The 18,657-nt window shown below is 43.9% G+C and overlaps 1 protein-coding gene across 3 annotated transcripts in view; it reads left to right on the plus strand.

The window, feature by feature from the left end:
* Positions 1–5,609: 5,609 nt before the first annotated feature.
* The window catches only part of RBM6 (RNA binding motif protein 6), a 105,138-nt gene continuing 92,090 nt past the window's right edge, over positions 5,610–18,657 (plus strand). Inside the window, exon 1 of one of the 3 annotated variants that reach the window (XM_082414139.1) lies at positions 5,610–5,806. The gene's annotated coding sequence lies outside the window, so the exon portion shown is untranslated. The remainder of the gene's footprint in view (positions 5,807–18,657) is intronic. The other 2 variants (XM_082414138.1, XM_082414140.1) reach the window with 2 other exon arrangements.

The following is an 18,657-nucleotide window of genomic DNA, read 5'->3' on the forward strand; positions in this document are numbered from 1 at the left end:
GGGGAATGTAGTTCGCAGTGCACGGCCGCCGCGAGGTGGGGCGGGGCGCCAGGTCCCGGCAGAGACCTGGGCGGGGCCTGACCCGGGTCAGCGGTGGCATCATCCCGCACCGCCTTTTCCGGAGTCCCGGCCAAACTCAGGCACCTCCCCAAACCCAAAGCCTGGGGTGGACAGCAGGCCCAGACTCCCCAGCTCTTCCGCCCGAGCCAACAAGAGGTTTATTTAAAGCGAAAGAAAGAGACTATGGCATTTTTTTCCTCCACTAATTGTGGAAGGACAGTGCAAGTTTGCGGGCTGGATAAATGTCATTAGTGGACCCGGCCACACTGACTGTAAAGGATGTAGGCACACCAACTGCTGCTAAAAGAACACCCTTTTATTTTTTTTAATATATTTTATTTTTTTATAAATTTATTTATTTATTTTTGGCTGCATTGGGTCTTCGTTGCTGTGCGCGGGCTTTCTCTAGTTGCGGTGAGTGGGCTTCTCACTGCAGTAGCTTCTCTTGTTGCGGAGCACGGGCTCTCGGCACACGGATTTCAGGAGTTGTGGCTCACTGGCTCTAGAGCGCAGGCTCAGGAGTTGTGGCGCACAGGCTTAATTGCTCCGCGGCATGTGAGATCTTCCCGGACCAGAGCTCGAACCCGTGTCCCCTGCATTGGCAGGTGGATTCTTAACCACTGTGCCACCAGGGAAGTCCCAGAACATCCTTTTAGCCACGTTTTAATATATCAGTATGAATCTCTAGAGTGGTATTTCTCAACTCTGCACATAGAATGACCTGGGGAACTTAAAAAAAAAGATGAATGCCTGCATACCACCCCTAGAAAAAAACAGGAAAACATAAAATCAACAATGTTACTTTTGGAGAGTAGTTTAAAGAAATAAAATTAGGGATTAACAACAATACTGCTCATGTTTCTCTGAAGCAATTAAATCACTTAATAGCCTCATGGTTAATTCACCCAACAGTTCAGGGATGAAGGAAAAAGTCTGAACTCACTCCTTTGATTCTCTCTGCTGCTCCATCACCCCAATGCAGTGTTCTGTCTCCATCTCAGCCCTACACTGGAATTGAGGGAGAGCTCTGCCCATGGGCTTTTCTCATAGTCTCAGACAGCTGCCACTTGGAGCCTACCTCCACAACACTGGACTGTGACTGACATTGTGACAAAGCTGTGGCCTTTTACCAGAGATGGCTTTGCACAGGGCTATTAGACCCTCGCACATAGTTTAAGGGGAGCTTTCTCCTCCCTTTTATTGATAGTTAAGAACATGTGAGAAAATGCCCAATTCCTTAACTGTCTGTTCCCCTGGGAAGGAAAGAGGCGGAGTCGCTCCCAGTCTCCACAGGTCACTCAGTATTTTCTCTCCTTACTAGCTCAGGAGGACAAGCTCCCACCCTTAGAGTAAATATCATTTATATAGTTTTACTCTCATTAATCCTGCCATATTACATTATAAGAGTTCAAGCCAAGAAGGTCTCATATTCTCTGGTTGATACAGAAATATCCTGGCTACATTCCATTAACCAGAAGCTGCAGCCCATAGAATTGATCCCCATAGAAGACAAATTTAAAGTTTTTTAACATACCTAACCAATCTCCTCAACAGTCTCCATGTGACCTCAGGGCTTATCTGAGTCCCACTCTTGCTTTCAAGCACATCAGCTCTACCAGATAGCACCACTGTCATTTGGAAGTATTGCATCTCCTTAGCCAAGCAAGTGGCCATTTACCCCCATGGGCTTCTGGCTAACTCTTGAGCCTAGGACACTCTCTCAGAGCAAACCGTTGTGGCTACTTACGAAACGTTTTAAGGTTGTGATTTAAAACTCTGTTTAAATCAACCTATTGACCTATATTTGAATATTGGGACAACCCTTCATAAAGGTCACTTTTTACTGATAGAATTACCAAGAAATAAATCTAGGTCTTTTGGAATAATAATACATGTCAATTCTGTGATGGCCCTGCTGCCCTGTATGATGCTGCTTCAAGCCTTAGGCTTTGCCACAAACAACAGGCTACCATGCACCTCCAGGTCAGGGGCTCCTCAAAACCTCAGCTTTCTGTTTTGTCTAGGCCCATGATTTTCATGGACCCAGCATGTCATCTCCACAACAGCAGTAGTGAGGACTAGCTGGAACTGGAGCAAAGGTAATAAGACCTCTGTTCTTCCCCAGATGTCTTTTCTTTCATAGCTTGAGTGGACATTTCAGAACCTGAGGTGCTGTGAAAATGTTGTAGCTGAAGTGAAAAGACCCGATTGTATCCTGAGGCTGGGATCTGTTACCAGCCCTGTTGCTATCTTGCTGGTGTGACTCAGGGCAAATTCTTTAATGACTCTTTCAGCATCTTCAGCAGTTTCTCCCTCCTACAAATACAAGATTATATAATATGAAGTATTCTGAGCTAATAATAATAGTCGGGCTTCCCTGGTGGTGCAGGGGTTAAGAATCCGCCTGCCAATGCACGGGACACAGGTTCGAGCCCTGGCCCAGGAAGATCCCACACGCCACGGAGCAACTAAGCCCGTGCACCACAACTACTGAGCCTGAGCTCGAGCCCGCAAGCCACAACCACCGAGCCCACGTGCCACAACTACTGAAGCCTGCGCGCCTAGAGCCCGTGCTCCACAACAAGAGACGCCACGACAATGAGAAGCCCACACGCCCCAACGAAGAGTAGACCCCGCTCACCGCAACTAGAGAAAGCCCGCGCACAGCAACGAAGACCCAGCGCAGCCAAAAATAAATAAATAAAATGAATTAATTAATTAAAAAAAAAAAAGAATAGTCAGTTCTTCCCTGGAAATTTTGAAGAGGTTTTCCTTCCTGTCTTTATTACTTTGCAGTTCCTGGTAAGGCAGCTGGTTTTCCTGTTCTGCTGGAAAATTTCCTCTGTGGCCCTTGTATTATCTGTATCTCTCCTGGTTCCTGTCTCTCATTTTAACATTTGATCAAGTCCCTACAAGTCCCTACTTTTGATGCTGAAGAGTCATGGCCCCAAGGGCGACCAAGGCAACAAAGAACAACAGGCAGCACAACAGTCTTCCTCTTTGCTGGGTTCTTCCGTGTGAGAATTTAGGGGCTGAAAGTGAGTCAACCTACCTCTGCAACTGGACGTTGTGCTCCCCATTCCGGCTGAGGGCGCTGTTCTGGGTCAGCTATTCTAAATACTCATATTCCTGATCTTAGGCAATATAAACAATCTTCCAAGTACTATGGGCCAATGTAAGTTAAAAAAAAAAATTCTAGATGCTTCCTCTGAAAACTCAATAATCACCATAAGGAAAAGGGGAAAGTAGGCAGGAGCATGAGCCTTGGAGTAGGACTGACCTGGGTTGGAATCCCCCCACCCTCTACTTTCCAGCTTCAGCAAGTTAATCTTTCTGGGCTTTGGTTTCCGTAACTACAAAAGGGGATATCATACAGTTATTGTGAAGATTAAATGAGATAATGAAGTGTCAGCACAAGGCCAGGCAAAGAGTCGTGATAAAGGGTAGCAATTATTATTGCCCAAGGAGCATGGGCATAAGGCAAAAATAATTAGTTCTTTCATATGTTTACCTCCTTTGAGGACAAAGTACTATCTGATAAGGGAAAGAACCACCAACAATGGCCCAGTTTGGGAATCAAAGTCAAAGTACCCACAGCTCTGTGTAGGTATTCCTTCTCTTCCCTGAAACCTCTTAGTGCTGGTGTGCCCCAGGCCTCAGGGCTGGAACTCTGCTCTCCTGTCTATTCTAACTCCTTCATTCCCTAGGTCATCTCATCCAGGCCCATGGCATTAAATACCAGCACCAGCGATATGTTGATACCTCCCAGATTTGCATCTCTAACCCTGGCCTTTACCTTGAACTCCAGATTCATGTAGCCAACTGCCAACTCCACATCTTGTCTACTAGGCATCAAAAACAACCTATCCAAAACTGAGCTCCTGCTCTTCCTACCAAAATTGCTCCTCTGACATTCTTCCCTCTTTCCCCTCATCCCAGTCCATGTTTCCTGTTTCCACTGTGGCCACATAGGTACAAGTATTATCCTTCTGTGGTTTTATTACTGCAACAGTCTCTTAATCAGCTGGCCTGCTTCTGCCCTTCCCACCTTCAGCCTATTCTCTACACAGCAGCCAGAGGATCCCGGTTACATGGAAGCCATAATATTATTCTGTTTAGAGCCCTCCGACAGCTTTCCATCTCCCTCCTTACAGAAACCAAACTCATTTCAGCAGAGATTGTATATCTTGTTTAGTTTGTTGTCTGTCTTCAGTAACCACCCCAACTCCCATCTCCACCAGAGCAGCAAAGTTTTGCTTTTGTTTTTTTAAAAATATTTATTTTGCTGTGTCGGGTCTTAGTTGTGGCACGCGGGATCTTTGTTGTGGCATGCAGGATCTTTTTAGTTGCGACATGCAAACTCTTAGTTGCGGCATGCGTGTGGGGTCTAGTTCCCTGACCAGGGATCAAACCTGGGCCCCCTGCATTGCTAGGGCAGAGTCTTAGCCATTGGACCACCAGGTAAGTCCCCAGAGCAGCAAAGTTTATCAGCTTTGTTCAAGTTCCTGTGGCCCCAGCACCTGATACAGTGCCTGGCACACAGCAAGAGCTTCATGCAGCTCTTGAATGACTTCCAGACAAGATGTCTGAAAAGTGGGAAGGTAACTTTAAAGACTACTTAACTCAACAATCTCTTTTCCCTACAGGTAAGTCTTGCTTTATTTTAGAATGATTTATAGGCTTTTCTTCTGGCAGACTTCTTCGATCCCATGATGTTGAATTCAGGCTATAAAATCAGGTTACCTTCCCTGAGGGGCCACTACCTGGCGATACCAGGTAGCTGGAACCAGCAAGCATTTCAACAATGTAGACGATCCACCTGGAAGCTTGGAGCTGGCCATTTGAAGAACAGTAGCTGTAAGGAGATTCTGGACGTGAGCTGCAAACTGAAAGTTGTGCTGCCCCGTTTTCCACTAGATTGCTGATTTGCAGATACTTTCCAGTTCCTCTGTGACCTCGCGCAAGTCACTCTTGGCCAGATGTATTGCCCGAGCTAGCAAGGCTCTGTGTAAACTGAGTAGATTTTCCTTCGTAGGTAGGGCTATTAAACCTTTAACACAGATGACACCCACCTGGTATTCCTGAGTCGGTAATACCTAACTTGGAAACTCATCAGAAGGAAAAGGAGACGAGCCTCTGTGACTACTGCTTCCCTATCCTATGGGAGGGTCGAAAAACAGGCTCTTGTGTGGGCCAGAAGCCCCTGCCTCGAAAGTCTTAGGCCGGAGACGCCTCCCTTCCATTTCCTTCACATTAACGGAAAATAAGTCGTCTTCAAGCTACGCAGGCCGGGGCCATATGTGCGCTCTGGCGGGGAGCAAAACTCGAGAAGGCCAAGCCACCAAGAAAATGCACGCCTCGCTCAACTCCAAAGACCGAAAAAGAACTAGAACCCGTGGGCCAGAGGCCAAACCACAACCCCCAGCAGCCCCGGCGGACGGCGGGGAGGAGGAAGGAAGGGCGCCCTCCCATTGGACGCCGACGAGAGCGTGCCCTTACGTCCCGCCCGCGCAGGCAAGCACCCCCCCTCCGCCCCGCCCTCCGCCCCCCGCGCGGGGTACGCCGGGAGTGGAATCGGTGCGACCGGCCGCGGTACTCCATCTCCCGGCGGGCAGAGCGCTAAAGGCGGCGGCGCCTTTGTGAAGGCAGCGGCTCGGCGCGGAGGAAGTTCCGGTCTCCGCGGCGCTGGGTCGGTGGCAGCGGCCGAGGATTAGGAGGAGCGGGCCGCGGAGGCCGCGCTGCCTCGGTAAGGGCTTGGGGCCGTAGAGAGGGCGTGCCGGAGCCTGGGGGAAAAGAGCCGGCCTGCCAGGCCGCTTTGGACGTCGCGGGCCCGCGCGGGCTAGAAGCTGCGGCTTCGGTGTCGCGGGGCGGCCGCGGCCTCGCTCAGGAAGAGAGCCAAGTGGCGGTGTGGTGAGGGAGGCGCCGCCCACGGGAGGAACGCCCCAGAATGGTCGCGGGCCCGGGGCGGGGCCCGGCGCGGCGGTGGAATTACCGGTCCAGTCTCGGGGCGGTCGGCTGCGGTGTTTGTAGCTGGCGCGTGGTTGCGGTTCGGTGCTCCTGGTCTGAGGAGCTCCAGGCAGGCGGCCCTTTCTTCCTCCTTTTTTCCTGCTTTTTAAAGATTCTGATACAGTTCCGAGGCATCGTTCAAGAGGGAGCTTTTTTTGTGCTTAGCACGTAGCCTCACCCTCAGACCTGGACAGACCCGAGTGGGCTCAGCCGGACGGACCACAGGGCTCGAGAGCTCGGAGCCCGGCACTCGGGGCTGTAGAACCTGGAGCCGGGGGAGTGGTCTCGTGGGTCCTGCACCCGTTGGGCGCATGTAGGAGGAGAGGGAAGTTTTCTCATATTCGCTCTTTAGATTCCTTTTGGCGTTGTAAATCTGTGTTTTTCTCGTAATTTTAGAATTGATGTGCTTATGGGCTCAACTCTGGGCGTGCATTTTTTAATAAAACAAAGGGCCTTGTTTTGTAGGGTACATAAACTGTAAGAGTACTTGTATTTTTTACACATTCCAGGTTTGCTTGTGAAGGTCAGAGTTGCGGGGATCTAGGTGGAGTTCAGTAGACTTAGATGCGCCTGGTCACCTGATTCATTTCTGAACTCTGGATTGTGCCCTAGGTTTGTTAGTTTTCAACTTCCTGTTGAGTAGTGCCACCAATGTGAATGGTTTAATAATGTCAACATGAGCAAACTTGTGAGGACTATAGGAGAGATATCAAGAACTGATAAGTGAGGGTAGGACTGACAATGGTATGTTAGCATTCTGGTGAAACACACAAAAGTTGGACCTGAACCTTGCTTGGTTAACAGGCATCTAACTAGGTACCTAACCTATAGAATAGGTACTAGGTCTCTGTTTCTGGACATTTGTAGCAACCTTCTTTATAGAATTCTGTTACCAGAATTGGGTTTACTTTTGTTGCCTTTAGGAGCCTAGTTTTTTGTAGCCTTTCAGAGGAGAATTGTCAATGGAGAGGTTACTAAGTGAACTCTCCAGTCTTATTGAAGATACATGGGCAAGGTTATACTCTTCTGCCAGTGTTTAAATGTATGAAATGGTGTGTTAATAATCTAACTCAGAGTTGTGTTAACATTAAAGCTATTGGAAAATTCTTCATTTTTAAAAATTTTTTAAAAATTTATTTATTTATTTATTTTAGGCTGCGTTGGGTCTTCGTTGCTGCCCGCAGGCTTTCTTTAGTTGCGGCGAGTGGGGGCTACTCTGTTGTGGTGTGCGGGCTTTTCATTGCGGTCCCTTCTCTTGTTGCAGAGCACAGACTCTGGGCGTGGGCTCAGTAGTTGTGGTGCACAGGCTTAGTTGCTCCGTGGCATGTAGGATCTTCCCAAACCAGGGCTTGAACCCGTGTTCCCTGCATTGGCAGGCGGATTCTTAACCACCGCACCACCAGGAAATTCCCGCTATTGGAAAATTATGAAATTTTAAAGATGATAAATCATGGACTCTTCTGGCTACGTTCCAAGTGCTTAGAATTTATTTTCCTGCTAGACTTCCACAGTAGTTGTTCATCTCATTCATTTAGTTAACAGGGCATCTATTGGGTGCCTTTAATAACCTTGCTATCGCACTGTGGGACTCAGTAGAGCAGAGTGGGTAACTGTAGGAGCTCTCAAATCTGGTAGGGTTTGAACCCCTGACTCTTCCACTACCTGAGTGACATTGGACAAATTACTTAACTTCAATTTCCTCATATGTGAAATGAGGTTAAGAAATGTAGCCACCTCGGTAGGTTGTTTTGAGGTTTATGTAACTCTTTTAGAACAGTGTCTGGTGTGTGCAAAGTGTTCACTAAATGTTAGCCATGGTTACCTTTTTAAGAAATAGCTTTGTTGAGATATAATTCACACACCATACAGTTCACCCATTTAAGGTGCTTAATTCAGTGTTTTTTCGTATATTATGTTACTTTTTTTTTTTACAAAGTTGTGATAAATATATTTTTTTTACATACATTGTAACAAAATTTGCCATTTAAGCCATTTTTATGTGTAAAATTCACATAAAATTCAGTGCATGAGTTACATTCACAATGTAATGAAACCATAACTATTATCTATTTCTAAAACTTTTTCATCACCTCAAACAGAAACCCTAACCATCAAGCAAGTAACTCTTATTGCCCCCTCCCTCTAGCCCCTGGTAACATCTAATATGTATTCTGTCTCTGTTTATTTACCTGTTCTGGGTAACCCATATAAGCGGAATCATACAATATTTGTCCTTTCATGTCTGACTTATTTCAGGTAAAAATGTTTTCATGTAATAGCGTGTGTCCAAACTTCATTCTTTCCTTTTTAATTAAAGATTTTTTTAAAAACTGAGATGTAATTGACATCTTCATTCCCTTTTAAGGCTGAACAATACTCAGTTGGTGTGTATAGACCACATTTTGTTTAATTGTTCACTTGCTAGACAGTTGGGTTTTCACGTTTTGGCTGTTGTGAATAATGCTGCTGTGAACATGGGAATACAAATATCTCTTCATGTCCCTGCTTTCATTATCTTTGGGTATATACCCAGAAGTGGATCATATGGTAATTCTGTGTTTAGCTTTTTGAGGAACCACCATACTGTCTTCCACAGCAGTTGCATCGTTCCCACCAGTAATGCACAAGGGTTCTGATTTCTCCACATCCCAACGCTTATTTTGTTTTTTTGTTTTTGTTTTTGTTTTTTTTCAGTAACCACCTGAATGGGTGTGAAGTAGTGTCTCTCTCTCTCTTTCTTTAACCATTTTAATGTGTACACTTCAGTGGTATTAAGTACCTTCACACTGTTGTGCAACCATCATTACCATCCAGCTTCAGAACATTTTTGTCTTCTCAAACTGAACCTCTGTACCCATTAAACAATAACTTCCTATTCTCCCCTCCCCCAACCCCTGGTACCCACCATTCTACTTTCCATCTCTATGAATTTGCTTGTCCTAGGTACCTTATATAAATAGAACATAAATTATACAATATTTGTCCTTTCATGACTGGCTTATTTTATGTAGCAGAATGTCTCCAAGGTCCATCCATGTCATAGCATCTATCAGAATTTCATTCCTCTTTGAGGCTGAATAGTATTCCATAATATATATATACTACATTATGTTTATCTTTTCATCTATTGGTGGGCATTGGGTTGTTTCCACCTTTTTTTTGTTTTTTTTGTTTCCACCTTTTGACTGTTGTGAGTAATGCAGGAATGAACATGGGGGTGGGTACACATATCTCCTCGAGTCCCTGCTTTCATTTCTTTTGGGTTTATACCCAGAATTGGAATTGTTGGATCACATGATAATTTTATTTTTAATTTTTTGAGGAACTGCCATATGTTTTACACAGTGGCTGCACCATTTTACATGCCCACCAGCAATGCAGAGGGTTCTGATTTCTCCACATCCTCACCAGCCTCTGTTAGGTTTGTTTGTTCGTTTATTTTTGTTTTGTTTAATAACCATCTTAATGGGTGTGAAAGGGTATCTGGTAGTTTTGAGTTGCATTTCCCTAATTGCTAATGATGTTGAGAGTCTTTTTATGTGTTTATTGGCCATTTGTATGTCTTCTTTGAAGAAATGTGTATTCAAGTCCTTTGCTCATTTTTGAGTCAGGTTGTCTTTTGTTGTTGAGTTTTAGTTTTCTGTATATTCCGGATGTTAATCCCTTATCAGATATGTGTATTGCAGATATTTTCTCCCATTCGTGAATTGCCTTTTTACTCTGTTGATAGTGTTCTTTGAAGCACAGAAGTTTTTAATGTTGATGAAGTCCAATTTGTCTTTTTTTTTTGACTCTGCTTTTGGTGTTATATCCAAGAGATCATTGCCAAATCCAATTCATGAAGCTTCCCCTCTATTTTCTTCTTAGAGTTTTAGATCTTAAGTTTAGGTCTTGAATCCTTTTTTTGAGATAACTTTTGTATATGGTGTTGGGTAAGGGCCCCACTTGATTCTTTTGCATGTGGATATCCAGTTTCCCTATGACCATTTGTTGCAAAGACTGTCTTTTTCCCATTGAATGGTCTTGGCACCCTTGTTGAAAATAACTTGACCATGTATGTGAGGGTTTATTTCTGGGTTCCCTATTCCGTTGTTCTGTATGTCTGTCCTTATACCAATACCACACTGTTTTGATTACTGTAACTTTATAGTAAGTTTTGAAATTAGGACGTGAGAGTCCTCCAACTATGTTCTTTTTCAAGGCTATTCAGAGACCTATGAAATTCTATACGAATTTTAGGATGGGCTTTGGAATCAGAAGGTCTTGAGTTTGCATTTTGGCTTTTCCTCATATTAGTTATATTGTTTTGGGGCAAGTCTCTCAACCTATTTGAGCCTCAATTTCATAGTCTCTAAAGTGGGGATTGTAACAGAACTTACCCCATGGAGGACCTGTGATGATTAAGTGAGAGAACCCATGTAAAATGCGCAACTGTGGCAGAGTCAGTACTCAGCTATGCCTGCCTTTATTACTCTTATTTCAGAGAGTAGGAATAGACATACTCAGAAAGGTCCTTTCCAGCTTAATGTTATTGTCATTTTAAACACCTGACCATAGTAGCAGTAGTAATAATATTTAATACATTGTTGCTTTAAAATTTTTCAAAACTTTTTTTTGGAGGCATAATTTACATATCATAAAATTCACTTATTGTAACAGTTCAGTTTGATGCAGTCATCACCACTATTCAGATTTAGAATAGTTCCAGCACCTCAAAACATTCCCTAGTTCCTGTTTGTTGTTAATCTCTACTTCCCACTCTTAACTGCAAGTCCTAGCATCCACTGATCTGCTTTCTGCCTCTGTAGTTTTATGTTTTCTAGAAATTTCATATAATTGGAATGTCTGGCTTCTTTCACTTGTAATCTTTTTTGAGATTTATCCATGTTGCATTCCTTTTTACAAGTATATCACATTTGTTTATCCATCTACCTGTGGATTGACATTTGGATTCTTTTCAGTTTTTGGCTATTATGAATAATGTTGCTATCAATGCAATTGCTTCTGATGCATGATCTCATTTACTCCTTACAGTAATCATATGAGGTAGGTACCATTATTATTCCCCTTGTGTAGGAGGAGAGCTTTGAGGCATATAGAAGTTAAATATAACTTACCAAGGGTACATAGAAAGCTAAAGTTTTGGGCTTCCCTGGTGGCGCAGTGGTTAAGAATCCTCCTGCCAATGCAAGGGACACGGGTTCGAGCCCTGGTCCGGGAAGATCCCACATGCTGTGGGGCACCTAAGCCCGTGCACCACAACTACTGAGCCTGCGCTCTAGAGCCCGCAAGCCACAACTACTGAAGCCCACGTGCCTAGAGCCTGTGCTCTGCAACAAGAGAAGCCACTGCAATGAGAAACCTGCGCACGGCAACAAAGAGTAGCCCCCACGCACCACAACTAGAGAAAGCCCGTGCGCAGCAATGAAGACCCAACGCAGCCAAAAATAAATAAAAAAAAAAAGAAAGCTAAAGTTTTGTCTTCCTTTTTTTTTTTTTTTTCTTTCTCTTGGCCATGCTGCGTGGTATGCGGGATCTTAGTTCCCCAACCAGGGGTGGAACCCATGCCCCCCTGCAGTGGAAGCATGGGGTCCTAACCACTGGACCACCAGGGAATTCCCAGAAGCTGGAGTTTTGATTCAAACCCAAGCAGTCTGACTCTAAAACATATTCACTAGGCCAATAGTCTTGAAACCTTTTCACTCTTGAACCACCTAAAAGGATTAAAAAATTTTTAACCCCTAAAATTTCGAAAAAATTGTTTACCGCCTTGTACATTTCTAAGTTAGCATCTTAACACTTCTGTCATAAATGGCTGCAAAGGATGTATTTTCTGGCATAATACATATACTGCATATGTACTTTAAATATATAGTTGACAAAACCTTGGAACTGCAGATTTAATTTATGGAAAATGTCTGCCATATAGTTTAATTGGCAAATCAAACTTTAATGTCAGTCATTTAGCCAAACCAGACTGCATCAATGGGAACATTCCAAATCCCAATGATTTTTGAAATAAACTCTTAAAAAGAGTAATAACATTTACTGAGCATTTATTTATGAGGCACTGTTCTAGTGAATTTACATTGTCATTTTATCCTGATAATTATGAAGTAGACATTATCTTTATCCTGATTTTTAGAGAGAAGTAAACTGAGGCATTAAGTTAAATAACTTGCTTAAGGAGCTACATTGTGCAGAGCCAAGATTTGCCTCCAAGCAGTCTAACTGTGAACCCCAGCAGAGTATGTCCAGAGACTGCACTCTTGTCCCTTCACCGCCACACTGTGCCTTCTTATAAAACTCACTTTTAAACTAGGAACCTGACTGTAATTTGCTGGTGTAAGGGACCAGGATATAATATTTAAAATCTGGGAAATTTCTGTTCACAAGAAAAAGCAGCTCTAATGAAGTATTTAAATGTCTCCCTATTGTAGTAAAGTCTCATTTGTACATGAGCTTGAGATTCCTGTGGGATAGCTAAGTGGCCATTTCTGGCAGGCATTTGGACTTTATAGGGAAGTCTAAGCTAGGGATGGAGATGTGGAAATTATCATCATAGAGGTGGTAGGGATAGTGGTTAAATTGGGAATGGGTAAGATTGCCCAGTGTCTTAGCTTGGGCTGCTCTAACAAAATACCCTAGACTGGGTGACTTAAACAATACAAATTTATTTCTCATAGTTCTGGAGCCAGGGAAGTTTTTTGTTTTTTGGTGTTTTTTTTGGCTGCGTTGGGTCTTCGTTGCTGTTCGCGGGCTTTCTCTAGTTGTGGCGGGTGGGGGCTACTCTTTGTTGAGGTGCATGGGCTTCTTATTTGTGGTGGCTTCTCGTTGCAGAGCATGGGCTCTAGGCATGAGGGCTTCAGTAGTCGTGGCTTGCGGACTCTAGATCGCAGACTCAGTAGTTGTGGCGCATGGGCTTAGTTGCTCCGCGGCATGTGGGATCTTTCTAGACCAGGGCTCAAACCCGTGTCCCCTGCATTGGCGGGTGGATTCTTAACCACTGCGCCACCAGGGAAGTGCCGGCGGGGAAGTTTAAGATTAAGGTGCCAGACAGTATGGTTCCTGGTGAGATCCTCTTGATTTGCAGACAACTGCCTTCTCGCTGTATGCTCACATGGTAGGGAGAGAGAGAGAGAGCATCTCTCTTTTGTCCCTTTTTTAAAAAAATAAAATTATTTATTTATTTATTTATTTTTGGCTGCATTGGGTCTTCGTTGCTGCGTGCGGGCTTTTCTCTAGTTGCAGCAAGCGGGGGCTACTCTTTGTTGCAGTGCATGGGCTTCTCATTGCGGTGGCTTCTCTTGTTGGAGAGCATGGGCTCTAGGCGCGTGGGCTTCAGTAGTTGTGGCTTGCGGGCTCTAGAGCGCAGGCTCAGGAGTTGTGGCGCACGGGCTTAGTTGCTCCGCGGCATGTGGAATCTTTCCGGACCAGGGCTCGAACCCGTGTCCCCTGTGTTGGCAGGTGGATTCTTAACCACTGCACCACCAGAGAAGTCCTCTTTTGTCCCTTCTTTTAAGAGCATCAACCCCATTGCTAAGGGCTCTACCCTCATGACCTAATTACCTCCTAAAGACCCCATCTTCAAATACCGTCACATTGGGGATTAGGACTTCAACACATGAATTTTGGGGTAACACAAACATTCAGTTTAGTCCATAGCACCAAGAGCCGGCATCAGGAACCATGCTGGGGAACAGAATAGAGGCTAGGGGATTAGCAGTATTTGGTGGACATTGATTTATATGTTGAACTAATATTCAAAGGTTTTGTATTGGGTGTGTAGGTGTGTGTTTTGCATGAGAGAGACTTGAGTATGTTTACAAACAAAAAGGAAGTAGTCAGCAGAGTGGTAATATAGGTCAAAAAATGAGTTAAGTGATAGAGCAAGGTAAGGGTAGATTCTTCAGACTACAGTCTTTAATCTATGGGTACACAAAAACATCCAAGAGAGACTATGGGCATGTATATTTTTAAAGGAATCAATATGCAGAACTTGCCTTCCATAAATACTCTTCTTAAGAATGATCTGGGGGCTTCTCTGGTGGTCCAGTGGGTAAGACTCCACGCTGCCAATGTGGGGGGCCCAGATTCAATCCCTGCATGCCTGCCACAACTAAGGAGTCTGCGTGCCACAACTGAAAGATCCCACATGCTGCAACTAAAGATCCTGCATGCCATAATGAAGATCTGGCATGCTGCAACTAAGACCTGGTGCAGCTTAAATAAGTAAATAAATATTAAAACAAACAAAAAAAGAATGAATCTTGCTTCTGGATGTAAGAACGAAAACTCTTAAAACTCTTAGACGAAAACATAGGGGGAAAGCTTTATGCATTGGATTTGGCAATGATCTTTTAGAGGATATGACACCAAGGGCACAGTCAACAAAAGGAAAAATAGACAAATTGGACTTCATCAAAATTAAAAACTTTTGTGGTCAGTGGACACTATCAACAGAGTAAAAAGGCAGCTCACAAAATGGGAGAAAATATTTTCAAATCACATGTCTGACAAGGGATTAATATCCAGAATATATAGAAAACTCCTAAACTCAACAACAACAAAAAACCTGAATCAAAAAATGGGCAAAGGACTTCAATAGACATTTCTCCCAAAAAGGATATACAAATGGCCAATAAGCACATGAAAAGATTCTCAACATCATTATTGATTAGGGAAATGCAAATCAAAACCACAATGAGATACCACTTCATACCCATTAGGAAGGCTGTTATTAAAAAACAAAACAAAACAAAAAACCAGAATAACAAGTGTTGGTGAGGATGTGGATAAATTGGAACTTGTGTTATTCTGCTAGGGCTGCCATAGCAAAATACCACAGACTAGGTGGCTTAAACAACAGAAAATTATTTTCTCACAGTTTGGAGGCTGAAGTCTAAGATCAAGGTGTCAGCAGTTTTGGGTTTTGATGAGGCCTCTCTCCTTGGCTTGCAGAAGGCCATCTTCTGTCCATGTCCTCACATGGCCTTTTCCCTGTGCATGCATTCCTGGTGTCTTTTCCACTGATGCCAGTCCTGTTGGATTGGGGCCCCGCCCTTATGGCCTCTTTCAACCTTAATTACTTCCTCAAAGGCCCTATTTCCAAATACAGTCACATTGGGAGTTAGGGCTTCAGCACATGAATTGGAGGGGGGCACAATTCAGTCCATAACAAAACCATTGTGCACTATTTGTGGGAATGTAAAATGGTGTAGCTGCTGTGGAAAACAGTATGGTGGTTCCTCAAAAAATTAAAAATAGAATTACCATATGATCCAGCAATTCTACTTCTGGGTATATATATCCAAAAGAACTGATCTCAAAGAGATATTTGTACACACTTGTTCATTATTCACATTATCCAAATGATGGGAGTAACCCAAGTGTCCATAAGTGGATGAATAGATAAAATGTACACGCAGTAGAATATTATTCAGCCTTAAAAAGGCATGAAATTCTGATAGATGCTGCAATATGTATGAACCTTAAAGACATTATGGTAAATGAAATAAGCCAGAAAGAACAAATATTGTATGATTCCACTAGTATTAAGAGGTACTTAGAGTAGTCAAAATCATAAAGACAAAGTGGAACGGTGGTTGCCAAAGACTAGGTTAAGAGGGGAGTGGGGAGTACTGTTTAATGGGTACAGAGTTTCCGTTTTGCAAGATGAAAAAAGTTTTGTGGATGGATGGGGATGATATTTGCAAAACACTGTGAATGTACTTAATCCCTCGTAACTGTATACTTAAAGATGGTTAAAATGGTAAACTTAAATTATTTTTAAAAAATGGGTCTTGTTGATTCTCCTTTTCCACTTCCTCTTTCTTACTAACCCTTCTCCCACTTTACCAAAAAGTCACCTTTGCATTTGAAATCTAACTGAAGTACACTGCCCCAGGGAGGATACCCTTTAGGACACCAAACAATGTTTATCTCATCCCCCATTGAAGGATATTTGGGTTGTTTCCATTTTTTTTTTTAAGCTATTATGAATGAAGCTGTTGTGAACATTTTTGTAGAGGTCTTTTATTTTCATTTATCTTAGGCAAATACTTCAGAAGTGGAATTGCTGGGTCATAGGGTAGTGTTTCTCAGGCCAGTTTCTAAAGTGGTTGTACAGTTTTGCATTCTTTTTGTGTGTGTGTGTGTGAACTTTTTTTTTTTTTTAATTTATTTATCTTATTTTATTTTTGGCTGCATTGGGTCTTCATTGCTGCACGCGGGGCTTTCTCTAGTTGCAGTGAGAGGGGGCTACTCTTCCTTGCCATGCCCGGGCGGCTTCTCTTGTTGCGGAGCACAGACTCTAGGTGCACAGTCTTCAGTAGTTGTGGCTCGCAGGTTCTAGAGCGCAGACTCAGTAGTTGTGGCACACGGGCTCAGTAGTTGTGGCTCACGGGCTCTAGAGTGCAGGCTCAGTAGTTGTGGCACATGGGCTTAGTTGCTCTGTGGCATGTGGGATCTTCCCAGACCAGGGCTCGAACCCGTGTCCCCTGCATTGGCAGGCGGATTCTCAACCACTGCGCCACCAGTGAAGCCCTACAATTTTGCAATCTTTTGAGTAGTGTATGAGTTCTGATTGCTGGAAATCTTTGTGTATCTGATTTTGTGAATCTTTTTAATTTTAGCAATTCTAGTGAGTGTGTATTGGTATCTCATTCTGGTTTTAATCTTTTCCTTCTGACTAATAATAGGGAGCATTTGTCAGACATGTGTTGCAAATATTTACTCCCTGTTCTGTAGTTTACCCATTCATTTTTTTAACAGTGTCTTTTGAAGAACAGATTTGGATTTTAATATTTTTCTTTATGGCTAATGCTTTCTGGGTCCTTTGTAAAAGTCTTTGCTGATACCAAGCTCAAAAATATTTTTCCTGTGTTTTCTTTTTTTTTTTTTTTTTGCCGTGCCTCTTGGCTTGTGGCATCTTAGTTCCCTGACCAGGGATTGAACCCAGGCCACCGCAGTGAAAGCGTGAAGTCTTAACCACTGGACCGCCAGGGAATTCCCGTGTTTTCTTTTAGAAACGTTATAGTTTTAGCTTCTACATTTATGTAGATCCACTTTTAATGTAGTATGATAGTAGGCAAAGCAAATGCCATCAGTGGGGATTTAGGATATGATTCTGGAGAGGAAGCCTGAAAAATCGCTATTACATTTGAGGAGGAATCTTTTTTTTTTTTAATTTATTTTATTTTATTTACTTATTTTTGGCTGTGTTGGGTCTTCATTGCTGCTCGTGGGCTTTCTCTAGTTGCAGTGAGCGGGGGCTGCTCTTCACTGCGGTGCATGTGCTTCTCATTGCAGTGGTTTCTCTTGTTGCTGAACACGGCCTCCAGGGCGCGTGGGCTTCAGTAGTTGTGACTTGCGGGCCCTAGAGCGCAGGCTCAGGAGTTGTGGTGCACAGGCTTAGTTGCTCCGTGGCATGTGGGATCTTCCCAGACCAGGCATCTAACCTGTGTCCCCTGCATTGGCAGGTGGATTCTTAACCACTGCACCACCAGGAAAGTCCCGAGGACAAATGTTTTTAAGTGTAATTGAAATGAATACACTTACATTTTTTTAATGGGAATTTGCAGGGGTTGGGGGAGCAATGGTGCTTCCAGCAGTCACTAATTCTAGGTCCAATAGTGCATATTAAAGTTGCTGCTGTTTAAAAACTCATAGTTGGATCATAGTTGGGTAGGTGCTCACACCAATCCTTGCCTGTTGGTGCCCCCTTGATCCTCTTAGCTGAGTGTCCTGTTTGGCCCAAAGCATTTACTTTGGAAAAAATTAAGAGTGTTTAAACCAGGAACAGGCTGCTATATACCACAGCTAAAACTAATAGAATAGTACCCCTGGTTCTGCTTTGTTGGCTTTTGGAACTGAAGTAATGAGTAAGAGGGGTGGTCCTGGGTATTGGTTTTATTTTGCTGGAGGTAAATTTCTTGGACATGTGCAGAATGGACCAGAGTGAAAGTATTTGCCGAGAATTTTTTTTTTTTTTTTTTAATTTATTTTTGGCTGCGTTGGGTCTTCGTTGCTGCGCACGGGCTTTCTCTAGTTGCGGTGAGTGGGGGCTACTCTTCGTTGTGGTGCGCGGGCTTCTCATTGTTGTGGCTTCTCTTGTTGCGGAGCACGGGCTCTAGGCGCACAGGCTTCAGTAGTTGTGGCACGTGGGCTCTAGAGCTCAGGCTCAGTAGTTGTGGCGCACGGGCTTAGTTGCTCTGCGGCATGTGGGATCTTCCAGGCCAGGGCTCGAACCTGTGTCCCTTGCATTGGCAGGCAGATTCGTAACCACTGCACCACCAGGGAAGCCCGAGAATTTTTTTTTAAATTTATTTATTTAATTTATTTTTGTCTGCGTTGGGTCGTCATTGCCGTGCGCGGGCTTTCTCTAGTTGCGGTGAGCGGGGGCTACTCTTCATTGCGGCAGGCGGGCTTTTCATTGCGGTGGCTTCTCTTGTTGCGGAGCATGGGCTCTAGGCATGCGGGCTTCAGTAGTTGTGGCTCGCAGGCTCTGGAGTGTAGGCTCAGTAGTTGTGGCGCACGGGCTTAGGTGCTCCGTGGCATGTGGGATCTTCCCGGACTAGGGCTTGAACCTGT

The sequence above is a fragment of the Balaenoptera physalus genome (genome assembly GCF_965194825.1).
Source record: "Balaenoptera physalus genome assembly, chromosome: 11".
Lineage (NCBI taxonomy): Eukaryota > Metazoa > Chordata > Mammalia > Artiodactyla > Balaenopteridae > Balaenoptera > Balaenoptera physalus.